This window comes from Cetorhinus maximus, unplaced genomic scaffold (assembly GCF_964194155.1).
Source record: "Cetorhinus maximus unplaced genomic scaffold, sCetMax3.hap1.1 HAP1_SCAFFOLD_132, whole genome shotgun sequence".
Lineage (NCBI taxonomy): Eukaryota > Metazoa > Chordata > Chondrichthyes > Lamniformes > Cetorhinidae > Cetorhinus > Cetorhinus maximus.
In genome coordinates, this window is record NW_027596132.1 from 942,824 (window position 1) to 952,993 (window position 10,170).

A 10,170-nucleotide genomic window follows, 5' to 3' on the forward strand; every position below is an offset into this window, starting at 1 on the left:
CTGACTTCCCTGAATCACATTGCACATTGTCATTGTCAGGAGTTTCTGTGTCACCTTAAGAGGCTGCTAATCAAATCGATGGTGTCTTTGAGAGCCAGAGAACAGATTCAGCGTGGGCGGGCGCTGGTTTGGGGGCAATGTTCCAAATTGCTAAACCAGTGGTGTCGCAAGAGGTCAGAAGCGTGATTTGTGGCCTGATCCTCGTCAGGTCCTTATCCTGTTCCTCTCAGGGAGGAAGGTTAATAAACCCTTCCACAAATTCCAGCTCAGTTCCGTGAGAGGTGGCTTTCAGAGTGATGACACACACCACGTGAATGTAGCACTCCTGCTTCTCTGGTACATACGGGATATAATGATCACTACATTCAATTCTCTAACTTAATACCCCAACTGACAGAAGCCCCAAAACTGCAAACAGTTACCCCCATGATATATTCATAAATAGCCACAAGGTTGATTTTATTAGTCATTTATTGCTAAGATCCCCTTCGTTGGCTGATAATTATTCCAGAACAATTTCCAGTCTGTGTGATTTGAGTTAAAGCTGTGATCCACTGGAATGAGACCAGAAACTCAGCAGCTCTTCAGTAGCGTGTTCAATGCAGGCAGTGAAGCCAGAGTTAAGGGAAGATTGAATAAAAGTGTTCAATGTCAGGAAGGGCTTTGATAGAGTAAATAAGGAGGAATTGTTTCCAATGGCAGGGGGTGGGGGGTCAGTAACCAAGGGGCACGTATTTAAGGTAATTGGCAAAAGAACCAGAGGTGGGTGAAAATTGGATAGATACTTGAAAAGGAAAAAAAAAAATATGCAGGGTAATGAAGAAAGAGTAGGGGGAATGGGATGAACTGTCCTCCTCTTTCAAAGAGGCAGCACAGACACAATGGGCTGAATGGCCTTCTTCAGTGCTGCAAGATTCCGTGGTTCCATAAATTACCGCCGTGGGATTTTTGGATGAACACGGAGCTGCCCAACCAGAGACACTGCTCAGTGTCAGGGCCTCTTTTCAATTTGAGAATGATTTTCGTTGACATGGTGGGGGCGGGGATGGTGGTGGGGTGGGGTGGGGTGTTGAGGGGGTGGGGAGATGGTAGGTTTGGGGGCAGGGGCGTGGGTGAACACTGTCCCGTATCCCGGTCAGATGGACGTACAACAGATGGGAGAGACCTGCAGGATCAATGATGCAACTGCAGTAGTCTTAGCTTGCCTGTTGGAATCATGCTCACTAATTAGCCAATTAAGTAGAAAAATTAGATTAAGTCTCTCTACTTCCTTACTTCAAAGAAAAATGTGTTGAAAAGCTGTCAACCTGCTGCAAAAATTTCTCCTTGACTCTTATTTCACATTGTTCAATCTGTTGATTATGTGCACTATTTTGACCAACTGCGTGTTCATGACTATGTCTGACCCGGCTCCTTGGACAAAGAATGTCGAGTGAGTATGAAACCCGCACTGCTTTCGAGTCTATTGTAATGTTTTCTGTGAACAAACCTTTTAAAACTCTGCTCTTTCTCTTTTGCTCCTGCCCAAATTCCCTAAATAATGTTGACCTTTGAACTGTGCCCTTATCTGTCCCGATTAACTGCTTTGCCAGGTCTATCTTGCCCTGTGAGCCCCAGTTGGCAAGTAAGTTAATATTTTTAAGTACGCCCGGCTCATAATTTGCTATCCGCATTATGTTCATGCTGCATCCTATTGAAATCATGATGCGACCAAAAGTTTTACTTCATTGTCAAAGGTGGTTTGCTCTTTTCCTGAATTTTCATTAAAGGAACTGAACAAGAAAGGCTTTCAATTCCATAGTTAGATGGGACAGAAGCTCTCAGTTAATATAATTCACTGTTGTCGTCCATTCTAATTGCCACTTGATTATAGCAACAGTGCGAGCGTTTCTATAAATTCCACTTCGATAAGATAACACGGTGATAATTGTATCATTTAAAAAAGGTTTTTGGACCGGACACTGAATGTTGAACAATTGCAAATTGCCCTTTTTTCCTTTAATGAAGAGGCCTGATTATTATGTAATTCTCGCCACCAAAGGACTTCTGAAAATGATTTCTCTCCAAAAAAACAGGGGCTCATTGATATTTAGCATGAAATGAACCCTGGGAGCCATTTCCCATCCTGATAAGAGTCCAGAACATACCTCTCAACTTTAGGCCTTCAGGACTTGGGTACACAAAAAGTAGCAGCGAATAGAAATGGGACCAGGAGCATCCGAGAGAGGCCCATTCAAGAAGTGGAGGCGTGACACAAATTTCATCCAGTGTGGACAATTGTGATTCAGCTTTAAAAAGATAGGTAGACTCGGCTCTCTGCCTTTAGGGAGTCCCTGTGACAATGATTATGGCTTTCTTGTGTGTCCATAGATCTCTGAAGGCGGAGGGGCATGTTAGTGGGGCGGTGAAAAAGGCATATGGGACACTTGCCTTTATCAGTCGAGGCATAGATTACAAAAGTAGGGAGGTCATGTTGGAGTTGTATAGAACCTCGGTGAGGCCACAGCTGGAGTACTGTGTGCAGTTCTGGTCGCCACATTATAGGAAGGATGTGATTGCACTGGAGGGGGTGCAGAGGAGATTCACCCAGGACGTTGCCTGGGATGAAACATTTAAGTTATGAAGAGAGGTTGGATAGATTTGGGTTGTTTTCGTTGGAGCAGAGAAGACTGAGGAGCGACCTGATCGAGGTGTACAAGATTATGAGGGGCATGGACAGGGTGGATAGAGAGCAGCTGTTCCCCTTAGTTGAAGGGTCAGTCACAAGGGGACATAAGTTCAAGGTGAGGGGCAGGAGGTTTAGGGGGGATGTGAGGAAAAACTTTTTTACCCAGAGGGTGGTGACAGTCTGGAATGCACTGCCTGGGAGGGTGGTGGAGGCGGGTTGCCTCACATCCTTTAAAAAGTACCTGGATGAGCACTTGGCACATCATAACATTCAAGGCTATGGGCCAAGTGCTGGTAAATGGGGTTAGGTAGGTAGGTCAGGTGTTTCTCACATGTCGGTGCAGACTCGATGGGCCGAAGAGCCTCTTCTGCACTGTGATTCTGTGACTCTTGTTTATCAAGCTCATTAAGGCAAAGCCTGTGGATATTAAAAGGTGGTCCTAAAGAAAGAAATTGGATTCTAGAGCAATGCACAGTTTCCACATGCTTTCAATTTATACATGGTGCCCCAAATCTCCCAACGAGAGACTATGTATTTGCGTTGTCAACTATTCTGACATAGTTTGATCAAAACTGGCAGAATGAACCACAAATGCAAACTGTATAACTGAAAGCGTCTGCATCGTTGGTCGAAATAATCCACCAGCCATGGCAGATAAGAAAACTCGTGAATGTGAGATTGTTTGAAAAGCATTTTTAATAACACAAAAACGCTCATGGGTGCTAAAGCAACAGTAGCATGTTTTGAAGGTCACAGGAATGATCGGTGGTACATAGGGATTGATATCCCTTGACACTGCCTTTGGAGTCCTTTGGTCAAGCCTGAACATGGGGTTCACATCCTCATCTCAGAACTTGGACTCACCGAGGCCCAGCTTAAATGCTGAAACGTTGAGGTTTGGGGACCATTAAAATTTTCAAGACTGCGATTGGCCAATATTTTTTATTAGGCAAGGGTATTAAGGTTTCCTTAACCAAGATAGGTAAATGGAGGTAGGCTACAAATCAGCCATGAGCTAAGTGAATGGTGGAACAGGATCGAGGGGCTGAATGGCCTCCTCCTGTTTCGATGTCTCCAGCCTTGGGCCTCTTTCAGCCTCAGGACTGCTTCACCCCTGCTCATGCCTCAAATGTGCTTTCAGCCCAACCACTTTCTCTAGGTCCCAGGGTAGTTTTGTTGGGAAGGAGCACGTCCTGGGTAGGAACAGAGTTAAGTGATAGGATTGTTTTAATATGTTGTGAGCTGGAGTGACACCATTGGTCAAATGCATTCTGCCACAGATATACAAGTTAGGATTAAGATGACCAGTCTAACAATACATTTTCACCCAAAGGTTAATAGATTCATAGGTTAATTCAGCAGGAAACTTTAAAAAATAAGTTAAATGCGTTTCTAGAGAGAATGGGGTTTGAGATGTATGATGACAATCCAGGGAGATGGAGTTAATCTATCAAAATGGAGGAGTTTATAGGGTATAGCCATCTCTCCATGTTCCTCAAAATTCTAATGTTCTGGCCTACATGTCTGTTTTTTGACAGGGTGTGATAGACTAATTAAGCCGACAGATTGGGCTGTTGTTCCACAGTTACAATGTGTGTACCATCTCCTGAACTAAAGTCTAAGAGAACAAGAATAGTGACGTACAGAATGATTGGAAAGTGAGCCTCATTTTAGATGGTTGAGAGGTATGGTGTACAGTCACTCAAATATCAGCCAGGATAATATTGAATGCTTCATAATCTCATCCCTTTTCATTGACTTGTCAGAAGATACGCTCTTTGGTTCGAAATGACTTGTGAAATGTTGTTCATTCCTGACTTGATGGCCGCCAACTCATTGAGAATCTGTATTGAAGCTTGCAATCATTGTAAGGCTGACAATCTCACCTGCTTCTCCACCTCACTCTTTGCCACCTTGTATCCTGAGGTACCATGCGAGGGGGCTCATGTTGTGCATGTACCTCGATCCCTTCATCGCCAGCTAACACTGTCCATTTCCAAATGCTTTACCAGGTACACTTTCACTGGCATTTACACTTTTGAATCAATGATAAAAATATTGGCAAGAGGATTCTGCATTGATGGATTCACCTTCCTTCGAGATCCATGGAACTGGCTGGATTTCAGTGTTATTTTAATGGCGTAAGTATAAAATAAATCTGTCAAGACCAACAATTGACCTTTCTTTCTCCTCCTGCTTGCACTGTGCTCTAAGTCTTCATTAGGGAATGGTTTGTTAAGCAGTGCTTTTAATGATATAACAGTACTTTCTGTCTCTTGCTCCACCTTCTCTGTCTCTCTAGCATGGCTGATTTTTGAACTCCATTCACCCCTCTTCTGGAAATAAGCATTCCCCTGTTCCGTTTTAAATAGTGTTGGGACGTTTCTTCACTGATAATCCACCAGGGTATTAAAAGTTTGTCTCTGTTTGAAACCATGGTTTGGCAGAGTCATTCCAGTGTATAGATGGTGTTCCACACATGCAGTGGACTCAAGTCCTGTTGTAAACTTCTTCACTAAAAAACAGAATGCGCATCATATGTGTTTTGACCCAGGAAGAGATGTTGGAAGTTTGAAATGATTTGTGGTGAATAAATCAGGGCATTGATCCTCCCTCGCATTTTTTTTTTTTGGACTTTGGTTTGTGTATAGCACTAAGAAGAGAATTGAAATTCTTCCCCCTGTCAATAGTGCGCATCAGCAAAATGAGTTCTCCAAATACACCCGGAGAGGCCAAATGCCCATAGACCAGAATTCCATTTCAGAGCAATGCTACTCTCTCGTGAGCCAGAAATAGGAACTGGCAGGGCCGGCACTGTGTGCCTGGAAATCGAGATGCCTTTCCAATGAGGCCAGCAGAGCAGATGAGTCTCCTGTGGTATACCTGAGATTAGCCGATGTGTCCCCGTTCTCCGTCTTTCCTGTATCTTTGCTTTGATGATTCTTATCAACCGTTCAAATCAGTCAATAAGCCACATCATAACATCAGTCCCATCCCACATTTTTCGCCGGGAAGGAGTTTCAGGGGCAGTTGGAGTTTATTGGTTAAGGAGAAACTCAATGAGTGTGATTGCATTAGAGAGAATGCAGAGGAGATTTACCAGGATGTTGCCTGGGCTGGAGAGTTTTAGTTATGAGGAGAGATTGGATAGACAGGGGTTATTTTCCCTGGAGCAGAGGAGATTGAGGGGGGACATGATTGAGGTGTATAAAATTATGAGGGGCACAGATAGGGTAGACAGGAAAGAACTTATCCCCTTGGTGGAGGGGTCAATAACCAGGGGGTATAGATTTAAGGTAAGGGGCAGGAGGTTTAGAGGGGATGTAAGGAAGAATTTTTTCACCCAGAGGATGGTGGGAATCTGGAACTCACTGCCTGAAAGGGTGGTAGAGACAGATACCCTCATAACATTTAAAAAGTATTTGGATGTGCACTTGCAATGCCATGGCATACAAGACTATGGGCCTAGTGCTGGAAAATGGGATTAGAATAGTTAGGTACTTGTTTGACCGGTGCCGAAGGGCCTTTTTCTGTGCTGTAGATCTCTACGACTCTATGACTCAGGATCTCCCCCATGAGCTCCAAAGATTCAGATGTATATATGGTTTGAAGATAAGCTCACCACGTGACCTTGCTGGTCAAAGTTGATTGGATTTTCTATCTTTTTCATTGTGCTTTCCTGTACTAAGGCACTCCACTATTATTTTTCCCATTCATGAGTAACGATTGTTACACGTCTAAATAACCAGGTCTACGTGGATAAAACACAGCAGCCCTTAGTCCTTAAAAGTATCTGCTGGGTTGTAATAACAGTTTAGCAGCCATCTCGCTCTTTAACAGACATTGACCAGAATGATTCATTTTCGCGCAGCCTTGATGTGGATGTACAATTCTGTTAACAATTGTCAGCTTCTTAGAAGACAGGAATTTTTAATAACGTTACACGTCATTAAGCCCAACAAGCCTGTCCCAATTTTGATAGCTCAATCTCATCTACTAACCTTCTCAACGTATTCACACAATTCCAATTCTTTCCAGATACGTAGCTAATTGTCATTTGGATTATTTAAGGGAATGACTTGCCTCGATACACTATTGCTTGCTGAGTGAAAGCGTTTTCCCAAATTCCTGTTCTTACTCTTAACCCCTTGATGTGTAACATCTGCCCCCCTGGCACTTAAACCTCACAGCACTGTGGGGTGTACCTACGCCACATGGACTACAGCGCCTCACGAAGGCAGCTCACCACCACCTTCTCGAGGGCAATGGTGATGGGCAATAAATGCTGGCCCAGCCAGTGACGCCCACATTCCATGGGTGAATAGAAAAAAACAACCTATCAGCTTTGTCAAGCACTGTCCATAATTCTGGAAGGTGTCAGTAGGCCACCTTTTCCATGGGCTGAATCTTACATTGGTCAGGCACATGCGATCGGCAGGTCCGGAAGCGGACATGAAATGGGCCTTACGGTTGGCGGGCAGGTGAAAAGGCCAAGCGGGCCTTTGCATTTTTTTTGGAAACCTCAACCATGGGCGGGATGAGGTTTCCAACATCAAATAAAAATACAATAAAGTTTTTTTCAGATTTCACTTATAAACATGTCCCTACTCATCTGACAGAGTCATGCGCGGGGACATGTTTTATAACATTTTTCTAATCTTTATTTTTCTTTGAAATACTCTTCACCTGCCTGAGGCAGCTCTGTGCCGAGCCCGCCCGACAGGGGCTAAATTCTGCCCATGAAGGAGAGAGGATAGAAGGATACAACGATGTTATTGGGTGAAGTGGGGGGGTGGGAGGAGGTTCATGTGAGACACGGGCCTGTTGGGCTAAATGGCCTGTTTCTGTGCTGAAAATGCTTTGTAACACTTTGTAAAACTAGTGAAGGAGAAAAGGGGAAATAAATTGTCTTGAATTGTGACGCTATTCCAAATAACTGCGATTTGATTCTACAGGTATATAACAGAATTCGTACACCTAGGCAACGTTTCGGCTCTTCGAACTTTCAGGGTGTTGAGAGCGTTGAAAACTATTTCAGTCATCCCAGGTAAGAATCCCTGTGGGGTTAGCTGTAAAATATCAGCCAGTGTCCCTGGCTCTTCCCGATTCCCTCCTTCCTGCTGCGCCCGCACAGCTGTCGATGATGTGCGTCCCTTGCTTGTTAGATTTATGAGCGAATTCGTTGAACTGGGTTACGTCTCAGCATTATGAATGCTTAGAGCATTTCAAGTGCTGAAAACTATTTCAGTCATCCCAGGGTGAGATGTTAAACACCAAGGCTTGCACTGTACTGACACATCCAAATTAGCATAATGCAGAACTGCTGCATGAGGGTAAGGCAATAAAGACACCTCATTGGAACGTTAGTTTAAAAATAAATTTATTAAGCGATGGATTTAAGTGATTTTCCTTGAGGTGCCTAATGCAGCACCTCGTCTACTGAATGATTTGAGGTTGTTAATCTCAGATTCGTTAACAACGGAACAGGGTTTTTGTCATTTTCAATGGTACATTCCAATCTAATCCTGGCCCCATTAGTAAAGTAATGAAACAACCAGTGTCCATGGTATCAGTAACCTGGCTCGATAGGACTGAACATGTTCCCAAGGCTATTTATAGAGGAACAAATGGATTGGACACCTCCAGCACCAAGCTGAAAATCTTTGTCAGGATTTGCACTTTAATTCGCAGTCACTGAAAGTTTCCTGTCTTCTTTCGATCTGTTGCGGTGTTAAGTGGTTTTTGAGGACTGCTGTTCAGACCATGCAGGCGCCTGAAGCATATTCCAGTGCACGACAGAGGAGAGCTACACTCCATGGGCCTAGTTGTTTGAGTACACAGAATGAACTTACCCCCTCAATGCTGGTGTCGTGCGGAATTAAAGGTCTTTTTAGGCAACAGGGCAGTCAGTCGATGTTTCAAAGATTGGGAAAGGATATTGAATTCTCCAACACTGAGCTTTAGGCTGTGACTCAACCCTTATGGGTTTCGCCCATGTTGCACTCTAGAAGTGCGTTATTTCAAGTTTTTTTCAGATTGATGCCCTTGCAACAAAATGTGGAAGTTTCATTCTCCTTAGTGGTTTATATTTCTGATCTGCATAGTAGATTAGTGACGTCCGCTTTGTCTTCATGCTGACCCGCACTGGTAGTCATTCAAAATGGATACCAGCAAGGAAAACGTTGCTTTTTTTTTCAGACATTGCTTCATGTTAAATGAAATGAATGGATACCACCTGCTGGAGAAGGCTGAGGGCACTGCATACACAGCTCTGGGTTACATTCCCTTTAACCCCTAAAGATTGCAAGTTACTGTTGGCCCAACAGATGACTGCTTCATGCTTTTCTGTGCCACTCCCTTCTCTGCTGTCTTAACACAAGAGCTCCAACCTGTTTGTCTCAAATGGGCCAATGAGGATGATATTGGCAACAAAGGCAGAGTGTGTTTGTCTGGTATCCAACGGCCATTTGCAGCCTCTGTTGTTTAAGCCAATTGTGACCTGTTACATGCGATGCCGTTCAGACCCAGAGGCCTGACAGGTATACAGCAAGCCACCTGGTGAGAGATCATTGCACTGCAATAGGAATTACAACAGTTGTAAATTCAACAACTGTTGGTTTGATTCAGTGCCCCAATTTTTGCTGTCAGGTCAGCAAATTAGCTTCACCACACCTTCCCTTTCAGATATGCTGATCATTTAGTGCCAGGCAATGTTCCTGCCCCACGCTCTCCAACGCCGGAGATAACCGCGGAGTTAATTCTTCCAACAGGATGCTCCTACCGACAGTGACTACTTTCATTTTTCCTGCAGTGAGTGGTTAGGATCAGGAATGCACTGCCTGAGAGTGCGGTGGAGGCAGAGTCAGTCGATGCATTCAGACGGGAATTAGACTATTATCTGTAAAGGAAAGGATGTGCAGGGTTATGGGGAGAAGTGAATCTCTCACTTGGGCAGCTGGTGCAGACACAATGGGGCCAAAGTGCCCTCCTTATGCGCTGTAACCATTCTGCAATTCTGTGAATTGTTCACAATTATATCACCCCATGTGTGGCCAGCCCATTCACAGGAAAGCCTATCTAAGTGAGAGTCACCTTGCAATGGCCTGTCCTTGTCCTGTGTATATCTATGATTGTTAGCACAACTGCAAGCTTGAGGACATTTTACACTGCCAGGCATGGTCATAAAAAACCGAACATCTTTGTAAGCATTCAACTCTCTTGTGCTTCACAAGATCACAAGACAATAATGGATGAGGAAGAAAACCAGTGCGAGGACCACTGCTTTTCTGATATATGCAAATAGCTTGGATATTCAAATACAGTGCAAAATTTCAAAACTTGCCGATCGTACCAAACTTGGAGGTGTGGCAAGCAGTGAGGATGATATTAATCGACTACAACAGGACATGGACTAGCAGGATGGGCAGACAAGTGGCAGATGGAATTTAATACAGAGAAGCATGAGGCGACATATTTTGGCAGAAGGGATAGGGCGAGGGCTC

The 10,170-nt window shown here is 44.1% G+C and overlaps 1 long non-coding RNA gene across 1 annotated transcript; it reads left to right on the forward strand.

The window, feature by feature from the left end:
- The first annotated feature begins 1,341 nt into the window (after positions 1-1,341).
- Positions 1,342-7,733, forward strand: LOC144672868 (uncharacterized). Its single transcript, XR_013574197.1, has 3 exons — positions 1,342-1,432; positions 4,681-4,809; positions 7,624-7,733. It is a non-coding gene; the product is annotated as an uncharacterized LOC144672868 (long non-coding RNA).
- The last annotated feature ends 2,437 nt before the right edge of the window (positions 7,734-10,170 follow it).